Genomic DNA, 26306 nt, shown 5'->3' with positions numbered 1-26306 from the left:
TTTTCCAACCTTTTGTTTGCCCCTGTCCCAACTTTTTTCAGATGTGGTGCTGCCATCAAATTCAAAATGAGCTGCTAATGAACAGTAAACATGTCTAAACATTTGACCAATGTTCTACGCTTTATTGTAAATAAAATCGGGTCTGTGTTTTCTTAAATTGTGTTTTAGATTGCCAGGTATTATTCATGTCTGACAGCAGACAACAGCAAAAAGCAATGTTTTTTGATGGTTTTATGAAATAAGTTTCTTTCTGTTTTTTTATCAGTAGTGATTGAAAAAAAATTTTAAAAAAAAAAGCTTAGCTGTATTTCTGACAAGTTGAAAACATATATTTTGAATATACAAAGAAAATCAAACAGACACAGTGAAGAAAACAATGTATAAGGATTCCAGGGTGACTAAGCAACAGAGTGCAAACTGTAGAGATAATAATGTTTTATTTTATCCTGTATCTCAGCTCATGTTGAGATATTGATTTAGCAGTTTAGCTAGTTTTCTTAGGACTGGATTAAGCTGCTGCCTCTAACTATAACTATAGTTATAAATCCAAGATCTGGATTCATAAGAACTGCAAACTGTTTTCATGGAGATTTATTATATATATATATATATATATATATATATATATATATATATATATATATATATATTAATGGCATTGTTTTAAAACAGATTGCTGTTGTTAAGACAGATTTCAGTCTTAACAACATTTAAATTCAATGTTAGAAGATAATGACTGTGTTTCTTCTTAAGGCAATAGACCTCACTGTTTCATATCATCAAAACATTTAGTTAAGCCGCATATTTTTCTTATGTATGTAATAGAAAAGGAAATGAATGTATTTATTATATGCGAATGTGCAATAATGTTAAATTGTTTATCGAGCAAGCTTAGAAATGAAATCAAATTGGCAAATAGCTGGCCGAGAGTGAATCTTCGTTAAACTGGTCCAGCTCCTAATTAGTCATTAACACTGGAAAAAAAAAAAGGTTGAACTTGGGTGTAACCCCAGGTCCTCCCAGCTGAGATCACAGGCTGATGTTCGGCAGGAGGCAGGCTGTTTCGCCTTGAGCTGAGACTTAGCACTAAAATTCAGGGGCGCACACAGCTGTCAGAGGCCTTGATTGGTGGAAAAATGTACCAGTCATATAACCAAAAGTGAGCCCTTGCGGAGGTCTTTGAATGCAGTTTGCTGCCACACAGAAGTGTTTAGTTTCTCTGAGCCATCATGGGAAATTGCTGAGTAAAAATAAGTGGGTGTGTGTTCATGCGCACATATATACACATGGTGAAGTAGAGGGGGAGACTCAATTAAAAACCAGCTGTGCCCTATTCCTCTGTAAGCCCTCCAGCATTCCTCACCCTCCTCCTCTCATGTCTTACCCACCATCCCCTCCTTCTCCAGTACCCCCTGCCACAAACCCCCCGCTGCACTGTAAGCTGCCTGTAAGCTTCTTGACTCATGCTGATGGATCTAATGCTTCCCCCGAAAACACGCCGGCACGCATTTGAATGTGCAGACATGTGTGCACACATGGACATAATGAAACATGCAAACATAAAACAGCATAGCCTGCCCCTCAAATACACAGTATATGCTCATTTGCATCCGCCCCCGCCCCCCCCCCCCCCCCCCCCCCCCCCCCCCCCCCCCCCCCCCCCCCCCCCCCCCCCCCCGCTACTCGACGTAATTACAGCAGACTTGTGTGCCAATCCAAACGGGCTCCTTTTCCACTCTCTCCAAGTCCCCGATGTACCTGTTACTGCCTCACATCAGCCAGCTCCCAGTGGCACTTGCGGTATTGAGGGTGAGATGAGAGAAAAGAGAAATGGTTGGGAGCAGAAATACAAAGTCACAGCCTTTTTGTTACTAAAGAGACAAACAAATAGACAGGCGCTGGAGAAACAGACTGAAAGGAATGCCAAAAGCCTGTTAATATTGGACTTTAATAACCAGCTTTTATTTTGTGCAGCAAAGGTTATTCTTGAGCGCAAATTGGATAAGAAACTGTGTGTCTAACAACCATTACTGCTGCTTTTTTCTCATATTTGTTAACTCAGAGCCCATCAGGTTTTCTATCCCTTTTCATGCTATTTTGAATAGTTATAACTTACGAGCTATATTATTGCTGTATCGAGAAAGGCACAGTTAATATAGCTTAATAAGGGTCTATCCAGAGGGCAGCAATAGTGCTTAGCCAGCTAATCAGTGGTAATTCTATAAGTTCAGGTCCTTTAATTAGCTCATTTGCATTTTGAAAATTAATCAAATTGATTATATAATTAACAGTGCAATGCATCTTCTTCATTGTGTTTGTAAGGCACACGTTTTCACCCGGCGCATGCACAGATGCAGTTTGTATTGAGAGTTAACCCTTGTGGATGCAGATGTGACTGATGGTGATATATCTATGGGACAGAACTCATTGCACAAGGTTAAATAGAACCCCTGACACTATGCAGTCTGTAATAGCAGAGATAGCACTAGGAACACAATTCACAGTCAGAGCGCTGTAAGGCTCATGGACCCTGGGCATTGGCTATAAGCATTAAGTTTTGATAGGTTATAATAGCCTGTGCTAATATTGGCTCATGATAGGGAAAGGTCAACTAACTCATCTACACGCATAGCATGTGACAACTGGCCTCGGGATTATTTTTTTCCTCATTTGAGCAAGTCTCAAGCAACACATTCATCCACGGGTCAGATTGTGTGCCTCACTGTTTCTAATTACGGGGTAAGGCAGAAGGATGGGACAGAAGGCTAGGTACCGAAAAGGCTAGGAAATGCAGTGTAACCCCCTTTTGAGATTAAGGATGGCAGTTTGCAGCAAGTGTGCAAGGCATTAACTAGTCTTACGTTAAAGAAGGCGTTTCTGGGTGGCTGAGGCCTTTCTCAGTGTCTGTATGCACTACACACTGTTGCTTTGTGCGCGTTCTAGGATTGATCACCAACCTTCCTGAGAAGGACCCACACATCTCGTCCCATTTAATCTCAGATAGTCTACATTAGAATAACATTAGAATAAACATTTTTAAACATTTTTTTAATTAACAAATGGATGGACAGTCTGGCCTCTTGTCTGCTGCTAATGTGAGACTCTTAATAATTTTCATAATCATGGCCAATTAAACACAGATGTTAGATACAATTAGCATTTATTTTTAGGTCGTTCGTGACAATTTGCTAAAATTAGCATTTCTGCGGGCTTAATTCATGCTTCGTCAACAGGTGTTTGATTAATTGCCCGTTGTTTTGTTGCCAAGTGTAGCCTGTGTTTGTTTGTGTCTGTGTCAATCTATGCGAGGCTCGCATAGATTGTGTTTTAGAGCGCAGGAGTGAGGTCCTTTTGGCAGAAGTTGTGACATTATCAGCAAAGCATTAAGATTGAATGTGGGTCACAGTTAGGAGTGAGATGAAGGCTTGGGGTTAGTCACTTTGAGGTTAAGGTTGAGTATATATGCAAAGGAACTGCACAAACTTGTCTGTGTTTATGTCTCTGTATGCATACATGCACGTGTGAGAGCGGCCAAATGAGGGAGGATGTTTAAGTGGCGAGAGTTAGGCAAGACAACCACTGAGAATTGGGTTTTCACACTAACTGATTTTGTGCAACTTTAAATACTAACTAAAAAAACAACAATACTTAAAAACTAGCTTACTCAGTAGCAACAATATCTCTTCATTGTTTGGATTTGTAGGGGAAGACCAATTTACTTAATACTGACAGAAAATTGGAAGCGAGTAAAGACAAGAGGATGGAGGATTTCCACAACTGATCCTGCTTTGTGGCAGGGCCGTAAGCAGAAGCTCGAATTAAAAAGAAAAACCATGAGCAAAATGCTCGTGAACAAGTGTGTGGTTTTAGCTTCTGGTTGATCTAATCTGGGGTTTATTCACTGGCCAGTCTCTGCATCTCGCTGGCTAAGTGTTGGCCTATTATAGGACATATTAAGGCTAATCTCTAGGTGTGTCCATATGCAAGGACTTAAGTGCAGATGGATAGAAAGGACTGATTTGATACTGCTGACATCACTGCTTTTAAGTCCACACTAACACCCTGCAAAATCAGAAGGAAAGGTGGGGGTGTGCCTCTGTGTTGTTTTTTTTGTTTGTTTGTTTGGGGTTTTTTACCATTATGATAATCTGTGGTCTTCTGGTTTGTGTCTTTTACTTTAAAGAAACAAAGATGTGGATGCAGCCATAAGAAGCAATCATACACTGTTGTCAACAAACTAGTGCTGCCTTGCTATATCTTAATGTAGCTAAGCTCATTAGCCTCAAGAAAACAAAATTCCACATTGGACAGTATATGAGACAAATAAAAATCCCTGGACAAAGCTGCACCTGCATTATTAAGAATGGGTACCATGAGCCCAAGTCAAAGCTTTCTATTTTTTTTTTTTTTTTTTTTAGGTTATCACTTGGGGACTTTAAAATGGTTCAGTACGCCGTCCTACCCTCATCTGCATTTTTCATCTTGTACTGCACCTGTGTTACCCACTAGAGATCCAGTGATTCCTTCCTCTTTCCTTTTACCCTTCGCTCTGAATTCAACCAAGCCATCTGTGAATTCAAACCCATTTGCAGTTTTGTTAGATTTTACTTACGCTATAAGTGGACACCTTTGTCCCGATCAATATACCAATTGTGTGCAGGTTGATGGATTGCCAAAGCCAAAAAAGAAGAAGAAAATGAACGAGGTAAAATCAAATAAATAAATTAAATAAAGCAGAAAGTGGGAGGTTTATGTCCCCTGCCAATCCCCAGTTATGCATAAAAATGCCTCTGAAATGAAATCTTTATCAAAAGAGCCACAAGGTTCTCCTTACAAGGTGTTTTCAAATAAGCAGGCGTTATTATCATACCTCCATTGGGAAATATGCATTTACAGCTCGGAGAGTGAGAGGCAATAGGGTAACTGTTAACAATGTTTTCCCTAGTTATGGTGCATAATTGCATGCTTCTATTATTGCACCTTTCTATTGCTGCTAATACGGAGAAAGCCCATTAGGCAGTGTGCTAATGTGAACAGTAGCCTGCAGTGCAGTGGGTGCAATGTTTAAAAAGAGATGCTTGAGGACCACTGTAATGAGCACCAGGCCCTGGAAAGAAGGCACTAACACCAAAAGCGGGCATGTGTAAGTTTCCTGAAAAATGCACTGAGATTCAATTTTTGCTTGTTAGTCTGTAAATACATGTGGCAATGTAGCTGCTGCTGCTGCCGCTGCCTCTCGTGAAATTGTCCCATTATGTCCTCAAGTAATCATATATTAATACTGAGTGGAATATGCATTTTTCGAATAAATCCTACACCATGTTAAATATGTTTTAAAGTGACAATAATATGTAAATAGATTTAGATTAATAGAGGAAGTGCCCTCAATAGTGATCTGCTATTCAACATAGCATAGTTCAACATTTGGGATTCAGATGGTTTAATCGCTGTCACTGCTGATCCCCTGCATCTCATCTCGTAGTGCTGCAGCTGTGGCTGTAACAGCCTACTGTGGATTACTCTTCGGCATGCGCTGATAATGACCACTGACTTTGGCTGGGCCGTGAACGCGCGCTCCGCGAGCCACGGTCATTTCTCTATACCGTGTGTGTGAATGGTCGCTCCCTGGGTGCCGCTGCGCGCAGCCTTTACCGATCGGCCGTGGTTCAGTGTTCAGAGCATGCCCGCTCGCCCCGCCGTTTCTCGGGTCCGAAGAGAAGCAACGGAAGACGTGCCGTTTGCGCACAGCCGTATTCATCCAGTTTTGGTCCATTTTGGGGGTTTGCTTTTTTCTTTTTCTTTCCCCCCCTTTTTTTTGCCAGTCAGCACTGTTTGCCTGTAACGACCACCAGCGCAGAACGGATGGTTCCGTTTGATTCCACGATTTTGGTGAGATGCTGAACTGGAGGCTCCTTGCCTGCCCTCTCTATCAGCTCATCCCCTCGTGCTGTCATCTCACTTCGCGTTCAATAGCGGCTTGACAGGATAGTCAGGGCAAAAACAAACAAACAAAACAAGAAAAAAGAGCGAGAGAGAAGCATGCAATAGACAAGTGTCAAGTAGCTTCGGGCTGGTTCGGTTGGAGGGAAGGAAAAAGTTCAAGTTGAAGAAGGAGGATTATGCAGTGAGTGCCGCACGTAACTATAAACAGGTACGTGATATTTTGCAGTGTATTCCTGTGGAAACGATGCTGCTGATTAACCCGCCAGCTTCTGTGACCGAGCAGCACGTGTGTGTGTGTGTGTGTGACATGCACAGTCATATCTTGTGGCAAGTAGGAAGGGGAGGAGGGCAGCGCAGAGCGATGACATTGAGGTGCCTTTTATCCGAATATCATTCTGTAGTCCTCATGCGAGCCCTTGACGCTTGGCTGACATTGGTGATCGGGGTCATCTCCCCGCGTCTGCAGTGTCGTTCACGTGCCATGCGTAGAGACGTCCAAAAAAATATAGTCCCGTCAATAATGACCTTATTAATTGCGGTGGACTTTTTGTGGCGTGAGAGGTTTCCACATGGCGATTCTGCGCTGCATATTTTTTTTAAAGAAATGTAGTAACCTTAAAAGAATCAGGGTGGACTTCGAGACCCTGTCGTGACTCGTGATGAAGAGCTCCTGTCCGACGCGTTTATGGCTGCCGCAGCGCAGCATCCTCTTTTCAGCGCTCCCCGTAACGTGCATGAGAAAGTAACCTAAGTGAGTGCCCTTCGAAAAGAAACCAAAATCACGCTTTCAGTTCATAATAACAAACATGGAGCTGCTGGAGGGCTTTAATTGGCTGCTTGACTTGTCATTGCCTCTTGCCTCCCCTTCTCGGGACGGCAACAACGATGCATTCCTGTCTCTTATTTCTTGTGCACTGCACTTTATTCAGCTTTTTTCATTCATATTTCTTCTGCTTGTTTGGTATTGTATCAGAGGTGAGGGGCAGTGGAAGTGTGAGCTTTCTTCTTTCTTCTGCTGCTACTGTTTTTGGTGATGTGCTCATGCACAGGACAGCTGCCCCCCTTCAAGCTGCAGCAGAACATAACAGTGTAGGACACACAGGAATGAACATGAGTGAGACTTTTAGTTAAGGGTTTCAGGCACAAAGTTTAAGGATGAATAAGGAAAACTTTTAAAGTCAGTTGTATATCAAGCAGGGTGGCGAGGGATATGAGGCCCACACACCAGCTGTATATCCCAGAGCCTGGCAGTCATCGGCACCTTATGACATGAAACACACACGCAGACACACACACACACACACACATGCCACGAAGATCTTGGTGATGAGACGCACTGTTGAGATTCACACTTCAATCTAACTGGTACAGTTTCTCTCTGCGGCCCTGCTATCTCCTCCTCCACCTTTTTAGCTCTCTTCAAGCCCGCCTGCGTCTGTGTGATTTCTGACGCTCTTTGATCTCTCTCCTGCTTTCCATTCCTCCATCTTGAGCTTTTGACAGGGGCGTAGAAATCAAAAAAGGAAGCAAAGCCCTCAGATTTGCGTGGGATCACTTCTGACACACTTTTAAGCGCATGCATATGGAAACAAGTGCATATGTTGCTCTCTCTCGCCATTTGTCTGGTTCGCTCGCAAGGACGAGTGCACAGGCTCAGCTGTTTGCCACAGTGTTTGACCTGCCAGGTGTAATCACGGCCAGTTTGCCGTGTTTGTGTGTGCATATAGTGAGACTCGGTCTTAAGTGCTAATAGGCGCTCACGCCGGAGAGCAGCAGGCTGTGTCAACCGCAATCTCCCGACTAGCCTTGACGGTGTCCTATTTGGCATGATGACACACACACATGCACAAATGGGCCTGAGATGCATAGAGTTGACTTAAGGGTCTGAGCACTACAGGTTCCCTGAGTCCATGTCCTTGCCGTCCCTTCACAACTAATCATCAAGATTAAGTCAGTGCTGTTACCATGCAGATATTCTGCAGGTTGACTTCTACATAAATATGGCATTTTTTTTTGTTGTTAAATCACACATAGATGTTGTTGGGGATGATCTTTCTGTTAATCTCTCTTCCTTTTCCCAGTGCTCTATATGGGTTATATATTTATACATACATTTCACTGAAACACCTGTGAGTCCTGGAAAGTGGAGCATCAATCTTCATTAGCCTGCAATGAGGCTGGCCTTGTTGAATAAATGACTAGCATAGAGAAAGTGTGTGTGTGTCTATTTGTGTACGTGTGTGTTTGGCTGTGTGTACGTGTGCACTCGTGTGCGAATCTGTTGAGTCCTGTGGCCCACTCCGACCTGGCTGACAGATGACTGCAAGTGATTTCCAGGGTTCAGCAGATTAGGGGATTAAAAGACTGAAGGCTTCACACAATAACCCTAATGCATGTGCATGTCAGCAGGCACACGCGCATTTTGGGGGCTGCGGGGCTGTTCGGAGGTCAGCGATATCCAGTCTGACCCCTGTGCTGTGTGTTATCCCACACTGTGCAGAACTGTCCACAGTCACAGATGGAAAGCGGCATAAGAAAATCTCAAAGGTTTGATTTCACTTTACAGGTGTGAACCCGTAGAGGTACTGAAAGCCCGGTTGATACATTTTGTTCTCCCCAACCAATTCAGAGCCTACTTAGTGTTGGAAAATGAACCAGCATAGTAGCTGAATAGTTGTGACTAGGCCAGTGCAATTTTGTTGCCGATTTAGAGCCAAAAATCCCTTTTAAACACAAACCAGTTACCATTGTTTCCTTTGTTTTAATTCCTATCAACTAGAACTACATTGCACCATGTTAATTGATGTCACAGGAAAAGAGCTGCTTATACGTATGTCTCTCAGGTATAATTACCTGAGAGAAGTAAAGTGCCTCTTATTTGAAGGCTTTCGCATGATTTCATGTGTTGACTGGCTTGGTTTTGGAAACAGCTATTTGCTGCTTGGTGTTAACATTTTTTCCCTTTACCTGGCCATTTCGACAGGGTGTGAACTGCTAAGCACTGTTGTTTCTGACAGCGCAACCATAGCAATTTCGGCAAGTTTTTAAATAACTTAGATCCACAGGGTTCAATTTGGGATTCCAAGTTTAGCTCTTCATTTATTTTTAAGATGCTGGGAAGAATGAATTGAGCAATCACACCCAGATAATCTACACACAGTTGCATCTTGAAGCATCCACTTCTTTTCCTGTTATAGCAATCAGGTCGTATAAGGTTCGGAACGATTTGTGATGTTAAAATATATATATATATATATATATATATATATATATATATATATATATATATATATATAAATAGCAATTATTGCTGCTCTACGGTACATTAGACTATAGCACTTTATAATTTGGGAAAGAACAGGATAAGTAGTAACGGAGGACAAATAGCCTCTTGTCACTGCTGATTAACTAAGAACACTGACCTTTAGAGAGAGTAGAGGTAGGTGAAAGGGATGTTCATTCTGTCAGAATATGCAGAGAGGGTGTTATGTTTACACTGTTGCTGTAATTGTCAAGACGTGCTAGTAAATAGAAAATACTAAGCTTGGTGGCACAGCTCTATTAGAGGCAGGTCCGCCCGGCCTACCACCCTCCCAGTTATGTCACAAGCTCAGGGATTTTTTTGCTTTTTTTTTTTTTTAGAGCCAAATATACAATCATCTCAGTGTCATAAATCCACATCCAGATAGAGAAACTGCTGCAGGAATGGGCTCATTCCTATGATACTGCCCTGTTTGGCCTCCTACACAGTAGAGTTTGGGCAGCATGACATACAACCGTGTCGGAAAGGCTTTTATAAGGACAGACCGACTCAGTTAACCAGTTATGCTTCCATACTATCCCCCCTTCCTTTTTCCTGCCTCGTCTGGCGAGGCCTCACTTTGATCCATTCATGCTCGATTGTCCTCTTTGTGTTATATTTCAACTTTCAACATTAATTGTCCTCCTTTCGAGAGCTTGCCAAGGCATAGGTAGGAATAGCATGCTGTGGGTTTTTGAGAGGCTAAAATTACAAAGGCTTGCTGATGAAGGAGAAAATTATATTAATTGCAGTAATTGATTAATTGGTGGGTAGATGAGTAAGAAACCACAGAGTGTGGAAAAAAAAATAGTCGATGACATATCCAGTGGCTTTCTGTTGAGATATTTTAAGGCTGGAGTTCATAAAAGGAAAGCTAAAATTATTATTAGCATTAGTATTATTATTAGTATTATTATTATTAACCTCCTGATGTGATTACAAGACTGAATTCAATTACGTTTGGTACCACTTTACGTGTGACGAATCTGCCAGTGCAGTTACATTTTTTATGTTGAAGCACTTTTTAGAAGAGCGCCTCAATTAACAGTCCTCCTTAATGTCTGTGCTTCCAGTAGTCCCATCAAATTGAACCAAAACACTGACTCAACATATCATCTTAGCATCTCTCTAAAAGGCTATGACGCACATGGCTGTTGCTCCCTATTATTTAGCATTTTTCAGTGGAAAAAGAGAGATCACATTAACGTAGAGCATTGGATAGCTCTTTATCGGAACAAGCTTTCTTAAAATAGCCACGAAAAAAACATATAATAGGAGAAGATGACGCAGCAGCCAATACTTAGACCCCAATGTAACATGATTAAATTTTAAAATGCGTAATAGTCTGAGATTTGTGTTGTGTTGATCTTCTGTGATTTTTCCTAAACGTACAATAAATTTGAAAACCATAAACTCATCGTTCATCTGGGATTTGGACACTCCTCAGAAGCCTTTGTGGCCTGTGATTTTATTTGACGGGTTTTGTATGTGTGCATGTGTGTGTGTTGCTCAGACTATACTGCTAAGCGTTACATGATGAGAGCGTATGCGTGTGTGTTTGCATGTGTGCGGTGTGTGACACCCAGCATTAGCTGTGCTTTGGAGAAAGTGACGCTCGTAGAGAGCAGCCTTCATCTTGGATTACCATGCTCATGGATCCTGTGGGTTTTTGTGTTGGAAGTGATGGCAGAGTGGGATAATATTTACTACATCTGTCTGACAGCTGACCGACTGGTTTTAACTCATCCCTCTCATGGACTCATGGCGCTTTGTGATGAGCTTCCTCCCTGCATTGAAGTGCAGCCAAGCACATGCGCCTGCTTGCATGCGGACAACGGCTGGTGCCGAGCCTTTCATCATAACAAGGCTGTGTAAGACCATCAGTTTCAGCGGATGATGTGGGTGAAATTTGGAACACACGGAAACAAAGGCCGCTGACCAGTGAGTGATGTGTTCACTCATTTAGGTGCTCAGCGTTCATGTTGATGTTTGAGCGAAGGCGAGCACTGTCAGTCATCTGTCAGTGAAAATGACATCTACAGCACTGTGTATGAAACGGGCTGAAGGCTGATCTTTTTGCAAAGAAGTCATGGTACAGCTGAACATGCACCTTATTGGAAACAAATGAAACTGAATTTCTTGGCTAACTTTCACAGAGGAAACTTAATTGAAGTCACCAAAAAATAACATCCTTCGTCTGTTGGTCTTTGTTTAACAGTTCAGGGTTTTCTTTCTCAGTGTAGACAGTCTTTTTTTTTTAACAAGTTACTAAAATTATTTTCTTCTGTTCCCGAGGAGTGGAGTTAATAGTGGGAAAGTCCTTATCTGCCTTTAAGAAGACATTGTGACCGGTTGAGTCATGCTCAAATATACTGCCTTTATTACTTAGACTTACAGAGTCATTAAGGTCTGACCCCGTTGCTCCTTAGATCAGGAAGTGTATTAACAGCATTCATTGATGATACTTAAGGATCTTTTGTAAGAGTGAACTTTCGTAAAGCCCTCTGACCCAGGAACTATTGAATATTGTGGGGATTAGACAGGTATCCGCTTTAACCTTGACTGGTCGAACATGTAGAAACTGAGGACAACTTCAAGAGGAAAATCAGCATAAAGGCAGTAAAGGGTGCTCGGCCACCATGTGCAATTAGAACAGCTTCAGTATGCTTTGGGATTTATCCTCCAAGTCTCTGGAATTCTACTGGAGGGATGGCAAATTATCCTGCCCAAAAATATTCCCTTATTTTGTGTGTTAATTCCACTGGTGGAGATTATCATTTAATGTGTCAGTCCAAAACAGTTCCACAAGTGTTTAAGTGGACTGGGATATAAAGACTTTACTCACCAACTCCTTCTGGGACCCCCTGGCACCCGTGCATGGGATCATTGCCATTCTGAATAAGATCACTTCCATCAGCATTCCCATATAGGATAAAAGTGGTCAATCAGAAGAACTTTGTATTGGTTTGCAGTGACCATTTCCTGTCAGGGCACAAGTGGAATGAGTGAATAGCCTTACTATAGGAATCAAGCATTCAGGTTTTATCTTTAACATGTCATCTATGTTCTCTAATAACTGCATGATAGCACTGATATAGCTAGGCAACGGACATTGCACAACAGTTTCAGACCAGTCAGTTGACAATAATCCCTTCCCTTAATATGTGGGATCATTCAATTCCATGCCTTTCCTTGGCCAGTGAAATAACTACAAACTCTCTGTGGCAGCCAGTGGAATCTGTATATTTAGTATACCATCTATCCATGTTCTCTCTGCCTCTCTCTGTCTCTCTTTCTAAGCAGACATGTCTAGTTACAGTCTAAAATGGCCTTGTGAAGGAGGATGGGAGTTAAGATGGCATCCCCAGAGACTTTTCAGAGAAGTAATTTAATAAACTGTTATATTTTCCCACTCCACAAGGGAAAGGGGATAGACTCGGAAAAGTAATGAAACTCAGCTGTTGAATTTTTAATATTAAAGAATCAATTTCCTATTGCTGAACACAACTAAGTAAAAGGTCCTTTCTTCCACATGCATTGCAGCTCGCACAGAATATCATTGACTTATGGCTGGCCTCCTGTTCTTACTGTGGGAAGATGTAAAGGTTTGATGAGAACATTTGTTGAGCAGCATCTTCTACCTCCCGTCCACCCTTGAACGTTTAAGCACCAGCTGGAAGCACACATTGTCCTCACCTAAGTCCCTACTCCAAAAAAAAAGAAAAAATGGACTGGCTATCGCAACCATAAATGCACTTTAAAAAAAAATGTTAAAAGCACCAAAAGCATTTTCTGAATTAAGCTGCAATCCATCTGACGGTCAAGATTTCACAGTGTGTAGGTACATTTGCAGAATTATGAAGTCATACATGCTTTACACTGCTTTCATGCAGTGCTGTAAAAAAAATAAAAATAAGTCATCTGGATACAATTACTGGAAATCATTTCTTCAGATGTCTTGGCTGTCTTAACAAATAACCAGTCAGCCATTCAGTCTGAGATTCCTTAAAAAAGGGTCTTCCAGGAAAACTTTTCACTTATGCATAGGCCAAGGCAGGGTATGCTGAAAATATATGCAAAAATAATGCCTTTCGAAGAAGTGGTCATTCAGACCTTGTGCTATATATATCTATATTTTTGGGATGCAGGATTAACAATAAAAACACACACACATACAATGTGTTACAGTTTCTGTGGTTTAGGAATTTGTGGAAGTATTTAAAGGCATTTATTAATGTTTCCCAGCATAGACAGTATATATTGCATGACTATACAGCCAAGTCAAACCCAAATTAGTCCGCAGTAGTGATGCTCTTGTGGTTACTGCAATGAGATGAGGCTGGCATCTTTAGCATTTTTGTTGGAGTTAGCTAAAGTGGCTCTGATTCTGTTTAAAATTAAGACTTTTAGAGCATCCATCGGCTTCTGCGTGTCCCCAGCAGAGGCAGCTGAAGGCCAGCATTTTCCCTTTTTTTTCCTTCTTTTTTGCTAGTTTCTTCTCCCATTTGTAGCTCGCATTGTCTTCTTTTTACCTCTCTCTTTTTTAAATGGTTCTGACCTTAACAGGTTTCTGTGACATCTGATTGATGCTGAACACTGGTATTTGATAATTAGCGCAGTTTCCTACCTTTCCCACTTCTGTCAAAAAGCATTCGGCTGTTTGTTTACTGCAGATATGCAATGACACTCCTTTTACCCTGACTCCACTGCTATGTGAGGGAGACAGAGAGAGAGAGAGAGAGGTCAGGTGATGATATATGACCGCGATGCTGCATTCCAGCACAGGATGATTAATCTCTGCTGGGAACACTTCACGAATACAAGTTTAACCTAGCTCGGCCTTGCACATGCCTGGACGCACACATGTGCGGGCGTGCGCACGGCACAGCAAACACACACAGGTGTAAACACGCGCACACTCTGCATGCTTAACAAGCTGGACATAAACGCTGGGCCAGAGTGCATGTAGTTGTGTTTGTATGCAATTCATGTGCAACTACCCTACCTTCCCCTTCCCCGACCCTCTCCACCTAGCATCCAGACGGATGTATTCACACAAAATCACACTCCCATATACACCCATATCCTCTTTTTTTGTCTCTGCCTGCCTTGTTCATTCTGTCTTTTCCCCCTCTATTCTCACTGGCCTCAGTGGTGCAATGTCTCACATTCACCCCTCTCCTCTTTTGCCTTGTCCATTCATCACAGACAGTCACAGATGCTCACACTCACACAGGGAGAAAGAGAGTCAGAAAAGGGAGGGAGAGAAAGAGTGCGAGCTGCTCTGTATAAGGCCATTTGGCTCCACTAACAGTGAGCATAAGGCTATAGGATTAGTGCTGCTAGGTGCTAACAGCTTCAATGTCTTAATAAGCACAGAGAAAGGCAGGATCTGGCCCTCTTTGTGCGATACAGCTGTGTCTATGTACATAAGTGTGCATATTCAGGTGCTCTGCACAGGTACAAATACCTTTTGGCAGTCCTGGGCCAGCACATTGAGAGGATAAGTGTAAATACAACGGGCTGCATCCGAAGCTCCATTACTTGAGCGCACTTCAACAAATTGTTCCGCAGTTGTACTCATTGAAACACAGAGGGTGGTTGAACACATCTTTATTTTAATGAAGTCATTTATTGTAATGGAGAGCATTTACAGACAACTGTAGCTTAGATTCCTATGCTTTTGTCATTTCTGCTTCTCTGCCTCTTTACATAGTAACAAAGACACAGAGCTGGCTATGTCTCTGTATCACTGATTGAGTATAGCTGCGAATGCAGTCCATCTTCTTTCCTGGGACTGGATGGAAGGGTGGGCATTGGTGGGGGTGGGGATATGAGTTTTGTAGAAACACACTGTCATGTAATCATGTAATTAAATGTTTCTAGCAAGACAGGAAGACTTGAACAAATTCAGGATAAAATGAGCATCTAACACCAAAGCTTTTGACCATTAGCTTTGTAAATTGTGGTTAGCTTTTTATCCAAGACTACACCGATAGAGCAGACAGGGACCGGAATCTGCCCATTTTTAGCATTATCATCCCTTACCAGTGAGCAGCCATTCATAATGTTAAATTATGAGTGGATCTATTTCATGCATGCGCAAGCAAATAGTCACAGCTTCACGCTAAAGTGTCATTAGCTAAGTCCACCAGAGTAAGCTATGAAAACGTTCATAGCAAAAAACTAGTCAGACTATTAAATCAAAAGAAGACAAAGTAGCTTAAGCTAAAAGCCATCTGGAAAGGATCAAAGCAGTTACGAGGGAAATTATGGAGACAAACAAAAAAGGGGAAAACGGTCAATGTCCTGTTATCTGGTGAATTTACATACATCATTTTCATCAGTATGTATATATAAGTCCCTGACATTTGTTTTGTTACATAAGTCTATTTCTCCTGCTTTTGTTAAGGTGGTAAGGTAAAATAGATCAAGGTCGGTGTACAGCAGCTCATTTTCAGTTCAGTTTTGGTTAAAGCACTTTATTTGAAGTTGTTAAAGTGAGAGAAGATTGTGGAACAGGCTGCAGTTTGGGGGAAAATTTCCATTATTATATGTTATATGTTTGCATGTGCTGTCAGGTACAGTTTTTAAAAGTAAATCAGAATCAGGAGAAATTTTTCTCTCTAAGTGTGGGAATGTAATTGATGTCTACCCACATAGATGTACCTTATGTATGGCGAGTCTCGATTTATAAGCTATTGTTGTTGCACTATAATCAGTAAAAATGTTCTATATTTTTATCATTAATCTTAGTCTTATCCACCATGGTCAGACTTGTGGTTAGTGGTGAGAAGCATACTTTTTATTAAAGCTTCTTGCTTTGCTAAAATACAAACCATGAAGCCATTATTAGTATAGCAGTTTACAGAGCTATTAAACCAACTTTCATTATTTAAATTAAGAAGTCAGTAAAGACTAATTGGTTCAATCTGAACTGCATTCTGTCCTCTTGGTGTCGACTTTAAGGAGTTTGGAGTCAGTTGCATAGCTCGAGAAGTTGAAGATTGGAAGCATTTAACTTGCAACCTGAGTTTAAATGAGGTTATTACTTTTTTTTATTACTCCCAGCTATAATTAAAACTGATCTGCCACCGAAAATGCAACAGCAGCCCTGTTTGCATTACGTCGCATGGATCCTGTGTGCATGCGAAGGCAATTTGGAGTGGTAGATTAATGCAAGTTGGCAAAAGAGAAACATACATATCTAACGTGAACATATACTCGCAGACGATTGTGCGTTTTATCTCTTTGGGTGTTAATCCTTTATTTAGCACCAGCTTAATTCATAACATAAGGAGTGTCCATTATCAAATGCAAAGATTTGGGAGAGCAAAATAGTACTGCATAAAGGGGATGAAAGAGAGTAATGTAATCCTTTGTGAAAGTGCCATCATATCACCCAGCCCCACTCAATCGCCTCACCAGCAACAGAATAGATGAATGTCCTGGATGATTCTAATCTCATAACCCGCATACACACATTATACCCACGCACACTCACACACAGATGACTTGTCTACACCATATTCATATTTGATGTTATTACTATTCACTCATGTGAATAGTAATAACACGAATGGATGTAATGATGTTATTGGACTTGAAAATGCCCTCTGAGACTTTAGTGTGTGTGAATGTGTCTTCTAAAGATGTGAGCTTGGCGTGTTCGACTTTGCCAATTATATTTGCAACTCCTGCACAGAACATTCGCACTTAAGGTTAATGCCTCGGCTTTTTATTATTGCCACATGTTGTCGCGTCTCAAGAGTTCTTTTGTTTCTATAAGTGTCAAGCCCTGATGGAGCTCGCGGTGCGGTGTGACACTGTGCATAATAAGGGCACTTCACGTTCACCGTGTTTGTGCGGTTGTATCTAGGCAGAGCGGTCTAATCTTTAAGTCCACTTCTCTGTTTTCTTTACCCTGCTGTCGCTCAACATTGATTTAAGAATATAGCCCTATTTGCACGGAACGCCACGTAATAACTGTTGAGCCTCTTGAAAGACAGCAAAATGTTCCTTATCGCATGCTGCACTGCGTGTTATCCATCTCATCATCCCGATGTCACTCTTCTGATAGATTTGAACCTGCTTTCTGTTACTTGGTCTGCATACTGTGTAAAGACATGAGCCTCTTGATAATTTCCAGCAGAGCCTCTTTAACTCTGATGTAGGAAACAGACAGAAGAAAGAGGTGGAGAACAGCAAATAAAACTTTGAAAAACAAAAAAAAAGAGACACCAAAATCACCAAAATGTACAGGACTAATAATATTACTGGACGTCTGTGTTTGGTGAAATGTGGTAGGTCATTTGTGGTGGAATATTTTACTTATCAGCTACAAAAATCACATGTGAGCACAAAAAGCCTAAACAAACCTTGACCTTTTTTAACAAATAATCAAAGGTTCCTGAGTCATACTTCCTGTGCAAATATGGCATATGTGAACAGCTGCCAAGAGTGGTTTGGGAAAGACTGCTCACAGGAGGAGGATTTGGTTCATAATGTAAGGTTTTCTGGATGTTTCAAGTTTTTAATTGTTTGTTTTGAGTGAACTTTGAATGTTGTCAGTGATGATAAAATTCTAGTACTGCCTGGAAACAACCAGTCGATAGGAAATAATATGTATTCCCCGAATGGTTGACAGTTGGTTGCAGGAGGTTGCTTGTTGGAAATTTGCTTTGCCATGGTCATCCATAGTTTGTATGGAAGGCACTGACTTGTCTCATTCACCTTACCATCTGCTCACTGGGAGGTATTCAAACTGTGAGGACTGCGATGCAAACTGGAAACAGAGACCATTAAAAATAAAAGTTTGCACCTTTTCAAATGTCTTAATATCAGTCTTTACTTTGAAGGCTAACGTTCTCGAGTTGGGGATCTCTGTGCAAACTATGGGTGACTGTAGCAATCTGCTCGCAACCAAAGCAGTTACAAGGAGGTTTTTTTGTCAGCTAACCTCTAAACTATCCAGTTGATGTGTGACTTATAGTTACAAAAACCATCTGCTGAACTCTAAAGGTTGTGAGGCCTGTGAAACAGTGTTATATGTAAATATATTATCTGCTTAAATGGCCAGAAACTGACCAATTGTGACAAGGTATCCAAAAAAGCCAGCACAGAACAAGAAAACGCCTGTGGCGATAACGCTGTGTGGGTTGTGATCAATTGATGGTTTCTCATAAACTTGGTGAAGTTTTTATCAAAAGTTTAGTCATTTAAAAACACACTACAGGTGAGTATTTATCAGTAATTCAAAGAATGGACACAATTTAACATATTAAAATTAGGGATGCACCGATACCGATACTGGTATCGGGTATCGGGACCGATACTGTAAAAATGTGGTATCGGTTAACTCGTAAAAGTTAACCGATACCACGAACCGATACTAACTTATTTCATTAATCAGAGGGTGGATTGTCATTTTTGTTGTAGTTTTTTAGATTGGCCACTAGGGGACATCCCGCGCTAAACAGGCACAGGGTTAGACGAGTAAAAAAAGAGAAACTGGAGGCTGCTGTAGCTAGGCTAAACAAAATGTCAGCAGTGTGGACCGGAACAGCCAACTTTAACTCAGGTTTTGGAAAAGCGATGAAAAATGTCAAGAGAAAATCCACGGGCAGTTAAAGTAACAGAGGCTCTGACTCATTTTATTGCTCTGGATGACCAGCCAATGCCGGTCGTGGAAAACATAGGATTGCACCGTCTTCTGAGCATACTCGAGCTGCGATATGAAATTCCCAGCCCATACATCAGGGAGATAATGGTGCCAAAACTTTCTAAAGAGGTAAAGACAAGCAGTGTGTGCGATGTCAGTCCTTGGTTTAACGGCACAGTGGACTGATGATCCATGGGCAGATGGGGAGTTCGTTCGTCAATACCAAATACTTTCGTTATTTTGTTTGTTTGTTTACAATATGGACACTCTGCAATAATTTAAAAGTTTATTTTATTCTCAAACCTAATTTGTATTTATTTTATTCCAAACAGAATTGTTTATTTATTATTCTGAAAGCTCGAGACAGTGCCAATAGTTCAGTGATATTTTGTTAAATTACAATGTGGAGACTCTGCAATAATTTAAGAGAAGTGCTTATTTTTCACTTGAAATTTTTTTGTGGTCATTTTTATTAAGATATTATTTATTATCGGCAGAGAATAAAATAAAACCTGTCTTCCAATTCATTGCATTTGTGTGTGTGTGTGTGGTAGAAGTATTGGTTTTTGTACTCGGTATCGGCAAGTACTCAGATCCAAGTATCGGTATCGTATCGGTTTGAAAAAATTGGTATCGTTGCATCCCTAATTAAAATAAAAGACTGAAAATAAACCAAACTAGTATGGATATCATAGACACACAAAATAGATATATACTCAACTGATTGTTATTTGATTGAAAGTAATTTATGTTAGAGCTAAACTGGGCTCCTAATGAACAATTATTCTTCCTGCTGCAACCTGCAAGACAGGCATTAATAGCTTCTTTAAAACTATCCCTGTGCAATATATTAAATACATTAAAGTCATATAATATATATTTTCTCTCTTTGTTTACTAATCCTTCACACCAAAAGCAGAAAAGATGTGAAAGAAGAAATTTTCAGTGATATAAAAGAAAAAGGAAGTGTAACATGGCATTAAAATACATAACATGATGTCTAGTAAAATAACTTCAGGTCTAACTGAGTCGTATCCTCGAAGTTTGGTGGCAGCAGAGCTCGGATCTGTGATTAGACTCTAAATTAGAAATTTGCTTCGAACTGAATCACCTCAAATATCATCTGCTATAAGGTCAGCATAAGATATGTGAGAAGGCTCAAGTTCAATTTAGAGGAGTGTGTGTGCTTTGCTTTTAACTGCTCAGACTATATCTTAGAGCAAACACTTGCATCCTGTGTTATTTTCATGGATTTAGTTTTGTGGATTTTCATGGATTTAGCTGGTGAAGGCGCACTGACATAATTACTTAAACTGCCTTCATGTTTATTATGTCTGCCAGTATAATATTTTCCTCAACATGGATTTTATAACCCCAGAAAGGAGCTAAACCCAAAGAGAGTTTGAAGCAGAATGTGAATACTCATTAAATCAGAGGTGCAAGAGCATGAATGTATTAAGTGTTTTCATGGACACGATCACAGTCCATCAAAAACCTCAAGGACGTTCTTTTTTCCTACCCGAAGCCAGCAATTTTATTTTATTTTATTTTTTTGTCTGCTCCCTTATGTTCCTTTTACATTTGTGTAAAAGGATAAAAACAAACTGTGTGCCAGGATTTGCACTCGTGTAAGAGTTTAACAATATTAGGGTCGCAGCTACTGTCAATTAAATGATGGCAACAATTGTTGCCACTAGCCCCTCTCACATCCTGATACCTTGATCGCTTCTGACAGAATGTTTTATTTCCTGCCAACCGCAAATCTGTAGCTGATGTTTGGAAGGCGAAGCTTGGAAATACAATAAAGTCGTATATCTGTACGTTTTCATTCTTATGAACCACATTACATTTGTCTCCTGAGGTTTTGTTATTAAATCTGCCTCAGTACTGCCACTGTATAACCAGATGCTTTTATATTTCTGGCACAAAATAATGCTTTCCATTCATTTGAGTCATGTTTACTTGGGAAAAGGAATAAAAATGGAGTTAAGAATACATACGTTTTATATACCACCAGCAGGGTTTGTGTGGATGCTCAGCTGAGTAGCTTATCACGTTTGTTGCCTTGCATCTTCTCTTTGAAAATTCCTTCTCTAATAATAATAATAAAAAAAAACATGTACTATAAAATATGAATACTAAACAATAACTGTAAAAAAAGAAGAAAGAATCAGCGGAAAAATAATTTGACTGCATTCAGACATGTTTTTGTTCCACAGCAAGGACTACGACAGAGCTTTTAAACTGTTAGATTCCTGCTGCTTTTTAATATCTTGTGTGATCTATTTGTGTCCTAAGCTGCTAATAGCTAGAAGGAATCAGGGGAACACAGCAGGGGTGGCGCTCAGATAATGGATTGGTTATTTTATGTTTCTCCCCCAAAAAAGAGATTTTGTGAATTTGTCTCCCCCCCTCTTCCTTTCCTTTATTTATCACTTGTCTCAGTTTTGTTTTACTACAAAAAAAAACAACAACAAGATTTTCTTCTGCGTTGGAGTGCTATAAAAATTCAGCATCACAGTTGTTTAGAAGAGTGCTGGAGTTGGCACTACTTAGCTCGAGCAAAGACAGAGCATAATGTTTTTTGGTAAATCAGTGTAGGATGGAATTTCAGGACCCTGCACTTACCCTCGGCAAGAGGATATCACTCTGGGTGAGCTGAACTAGAGGAACACTGGCCCAGTGGGCGAGAGCGATTTTCGAGAGCGCTGAAACTCTATTCTCCATTTCACAGTCACAGCACTGGCATAGCTGTGATAACAATGTGCCCTAAACCTGACTTATGTTCTTATTTATTCTGTGTGCCCCTCAATTCCCTGACAATTATTCAGGGGGGGGGAATTTTAAAAAAAAAAAAAAAATTGCCGGCATTGTACGTGCGCTCCAACGTGTCGGCGGTGCAGCAAGGCAGAGCTGCAGCCAGTGTGCTTAATCATACAATTTAGAAACGCGTGAGAGAGAATTACTTTCAAAACCTGCTCCTGACGACTTCAAAGTTTTAAGGATGGCAGCGTGCTAATTCTCCATTAATTACTGATATAGAATAAAAAAGTCAAAACAAGTTAATGGACGTTTTTTTGGAGCGGGAATCGGGGAGGGGGGGGGGGGTAAACTCCGCCTCTTCACGCAGTTTCACATGACTAGAGAAGACAGAAGTAACTGGCAGAGGACTGGTTTATGAATTTGCGAGACACTTGATCATCTATAGGGACCAAGGAATTCTCTGAAGTAAACACTAAAAGCTGTAATGTTGGGCGATGTTGCATAAATGCTTTAGAAACGCCGCGCTTGTTATGGGCTAGCCCAAACCTCAGTGGACCAATTTAGACAGCCTTATAATGGCATCTCTAATGCTCCAGTCTACATGAAAATAAACAAGTCTGTAAAAAAGAATATTACATTCACCGTATTATTGTTTATTCTCAAAGAAACAAATTGATCTTTTTATGACATTGAATCTATAAAGCAGGGCGTTTGCTATTTTACAGCAGTTACCAAAGACAAACTAGTGAGCTGGGCTTTATCACTTGCAGTGTGGATAGAATTTTTAAAGCCGCCCAATTTGTTACACCTGCTGTGAATGGGAGGGTTGTGTGCAGGTAGAGCCTGTGTCGCCATTCATTTGAGTGTTTTTCTATGTGGGGGACTGTGTGTGTGTTGCCTTTCAGTCGTGAAGCATGGCTGATTCCCTGATCCAGCAGGTTAAGGAGGGCTTTGGCTCTGTGCTGCTGACCCATCTGGACTGTTTGGTGGTTTTCAGCTTCATCCCTGGACTACAGGCGGAGTGCTCATCTCTGCTGCCTTTACTCAAATCAGACCTCCGGCATTACAGCTGTGGCGAAGTTTTGTCGGTTATCAACCTAAAGTACCTCGGACAATTTTTATATGAATCACAATATGCGATATGCGAGTAATCCCACGGCAGATGCAGCTCTTGACTCAGACATAGCAGCACGCACACACACGTCGAGACGTAAACAGTACAGATGGATAACTCAAATTATTTGTCCATATTTTTTTCTGTTTTGTGATAACGCTGATCCTTCTCAATCTGTCATTGGTGACTTTACTGCCTGTCCAAATACCGTATCTCTGCTGCTTTCCTCCCCGTCTTATCCTGGAGCTCAAGCTTGATGTGACCCCCGTACACACGCTACGAGAGCCAAGAGATCAGTGCTCGGATCCATTCAGATTACGACCTTCTTTGTTATTCTCTCTCTGTCTCTTTCTGGCCCTCCCTCCTTTTCTCTTGTCCACCTAGCCGCAAATGGCAACTCCATCCAGAAGTTTGGACAAGGACAAATAGTACAGATGGTACACACACACACACACACACATGCACACAGAGGCAGACACCGCTGCAGGGGCTGGGTAATGTTTGAGGGCCAGAATAATGTCAGCTGACCAAGGCCTTGGTGGCTCCCAGTCATCCATGGCTGCCAACTTCAGTAACATCAGCTCCACTACTCAGTAATAGGACAAAGGCAGCCCTCTTTTTTTCTGAAGCTTTTAATAGGTCAGCTGTGTGTGTGTGTGTGTGTGTGTGTGTGTGTGTGTGTGTGTGTGTGTGTGTGTGTGTGTGTGTGTGTGTGTGTGTGAATCAAAGACTGACAGAAAGAGAAGAGGAGGAGCAAAGCATCAGTGGGACTTTGTGTCTTTTTTTGTGACTTGAAGGGAAACACTAGCAGGTATCTGTGCAGCAGAAGATGACAGAAACACGGTGGTGGGTGACATAGGATATACTTTTACCACAATGAACTGGATCGATCTGGAGTAGCGGGAAATGTCCTGCCTGTAAAAGTAAAAATCTACTGGATCTCAAAAATTATGATATGACTTATTTCTAAGTGACCCTTTTTCTCCATGCTGCGCCACTACAGCCGATCTCTGAGTTCCCCCATCCTGCCAAAACCCACTTTAATCCATGGTGGATATCAATAAAAAATAATAAACGGATAGTTCCTGGAGGCTATAGACCAGCTGTGTGTGGCATAGCTCACCCAGAGACTCTGCCCATAATGTCATAAGTTGAGTTGGATTTGGGCTACTGCAGTTGCCATGTGTTGCCAAGGAAGAAGATTGTGTAAGGCAGGGGTAGGTAACCTTTTTGATGACGAGTGCCATCTAAAATTTCCTCAGAAGTCAATGTGCCATATGATTGCATTAGCAATAAATTTAATAACGCTCTATATTAACAGTTGCTGCACTGAGCGGACAGCTCCTGAGGCATTTGAAGTGTCAGAATGTGGAAATTTCAACATCGCCTGAAAAAACTGACAGCTAGCAATGCCCCTCTCACCAGTAGGCTAAGAGATTTTTAGCCAATTACAAGTTGAATCTGGTAGTTGGGGTATCGTCATTAAGAAGCGGCACAACTAATGTGTCTATGCAAGCTAATTTGCGATGTGCACCGCTGGCCCGGCCATTTATTTTTTAATGCACCCTCTCAGATTAATTCACTGCATGTCGTGCCCAGGGCTGGACTGGGACAAAAAATGGGCCCAGGCATTTTGACCAGAGACCGGCCCACCAGGTATTAAAGCCATAAAGCCTTTGAATGAAAACAAACGCTGTTGTGACAGTGATGTACACTGTCTTGTTGGTATATGTATGATTTCTATACGTTGTACATCAGATAAAAACTTTGATTCAGATAATTATTTAATAAAAACTAAACATTTTAAATGAGAATAAGAAAGAAAAGTATTTCTTTGTGCCCCCCTGTTAATGCCCTAGCTGGCCCCCTGGCAAAACTTTACTAGACTGGCCCCTGCACAGTTACCAGCTGTCAGCTACACAGAAAAGGATCCTGGTGTTATTTGTCTCTCAGAAACAGTTCTTAACTTCCCTTCAACTCATTCATGTGACCTAAAAGGTAAACCTGTTTCTCCATCACCTGTTCAGCTCTGATGATTCAGTAAGGTCATCTCCTGGTTTCATCTTCATGTTTCCCTCTCACCAGATAACCAAACCGATATCATGACCAGCAGCTTTTACAGCTGTGGCTCCAGCAAACATCAGCCGATACTAGAAATTAATATAAAATAAATTCTAACAACAGCTGATCAAGCTTGAAAGTGCTGCTGTTGTTTAGCGCGACAACCGCTGGTTTCTTCTTTCTGGCGCAAAGTGGACAATAAACAAACAAGAGAGAAAAGCCGATCAGCTGATCATTGATCAGTTTCATGACTGAATGAGAGAGAGAGGCAGCTGTGCAGCGTAAAGACAGAATAAATCCAGCTTTGTGTCTTTTTCATTCTAGCTGAAGTCCGGGACAAACTGTGTTCCTTTTCAGCTCAATACGAAACGGGTAATATTTTCTCTGAATGCGGGACGATTCCGTTTGTACAGGACGGTTGGCAACTCTACTAACTAACCTTATGAATAAAATAAAGTTCACTATCAGTAACATCATAGCACCCACCCAGCTGTATAGAAACTCTGTCATGCTAGCACGCAGTACGAGTTATTGTATCTGACGGTAAAAAGTCAGCACAACGAAAATAAACTCCACCTAAACTTGGTTTATATCTGACCCAGATAGACTGCAGGTCATAACTTCTTACCTGAAGTTCAGTTCACCTGACACTCGGACCGGCGGCCGCCTCGGGTCTCTGCTCCTCCTGCCTCCCCTTTCCCTCATCCACCTGGCCTCTTGTGGCAGCTCCGCCATAGCCACCACCAAACAAGTTATTTTTACACATCTGCCAGCATCTGGCCAATCCACCACCTTTCATTGTTTATACTGTTATAAAATAAATAAATAAATAAAAATCATCGGCCCATAAAAACAAAAAATCACCATCGGCCCACCGAGCAAATGCCCGGTATGCTCGATGGCCAGTCCAGCTATGGTCGTGCCATCAGTTAACCCTTTGCGTGCCAACCGTGGCACATGTGCCCAGGGTTGCCGACCCCTGGTGTAAGGTGATAAGAGTATGTCTAATTCTCCTGTGCCAACTCTGAGCCATTTTTTTGCCCATTAGGAGTAACTAGTGAAATACTAATACTGTGCAGTAGTCTTACAATCTTATCAAAAAAAATTAGGAATTGAAAAATGAACAAAGAATTGTGTTCCCTTATTTTGAAAGAAAACTATCGTGGCTTGTTCTTCGTCATTACCAAGCAGCTAGATTTGTAGCGAGGCCAAGTTGGGTGGAGGTGAAGCACTTAGGATTCGTAGGATTTGTTGCAGGATCGTTTCTCTTAAAGCCTTGCTGCAGTTACTGGGAATGGGGTCTAATTGCAACCCAGTGGTACCTATTTTGGGGTATGATTAGTTAGAAACAGCTTTATTTCTGTGTAAGAGCCAACTAATGTTCAAGTTAATCAGCCAATGGCTAACGATCAAGCGATGAAACACAGGCTATGATGACGGTATGTCAGTCTCCTCAAGTATAT

The 26306-nt window shown here is 41.3% G+C and overlaps 1 protein-coding gene and 1 long non-coding RNA gene across 14 annotated transcripts in view; one reads left to right on the top strand and one right to left on the bottom strand.

Annotated features, from left to right (window-relative positions):
* Window positions 1-1603: 1603 nt before the first annotated feature.
* LOC146524308 (uncharacterized) overlaps window positions 1604-26306 on the bottom strand; it is a 132264-nt gene continuing 107561 nt past the window's right edge. The window contains exon 2 of the long non-coding RNA XR_014868973.1: window positions 1604-1679. This is a non-coding gene — a long non-coding RNA (uncharacterized LOC146524308). The remainder of the gene's footprint in view (window positions 1680-26306) is intronic.
* The window catches only part of tenm2a (teneurin transmembrane protein 2a), a 232015-nt gene continuing 211177 nt past the window's right edge, over window positions 5469-26306 (top strand). For 8 of the 13 annotated variants that reach the window (XM_085131731.1, XM_085131726.1, XM_085131713.1 and 5 more), the window contains exon 1: window positions 5470-6151. The gene's annotated coding sequence lies outside the window, so the exon portion shown is untranslated. Of the gene's footprint in view, window positions 6152-26306 lie in introns of all 13 variants that reach the window. The other 5 variants (XM_085131688.1, XM_085131696.1, XM_085131673.1 and 2 more) reach the window with 2 other exon arrangements.

Source organism: Neolamprologus multifasciatus, chromosome 2 (assembly GCF_963576455.1).
Source record: "Neolamprologus multifasciatus chromosome 2, fNeoMul1.2, whole genome shotgun sequence".
In the NCBI taxonomy this organism is placed as follows: domain Eukaryota; kingdom Metazoa; phylum Chordata; class Actinopteri; order Cichliformes; family Cichlidae; genus Neolamprologus; species Neolamprologus multifasciatus.
The sequence above is the reverse complement of the archived record's forward strand: the minus strand, read 5'-3'. Positions and strand labels throughout refer to the sequence as shown.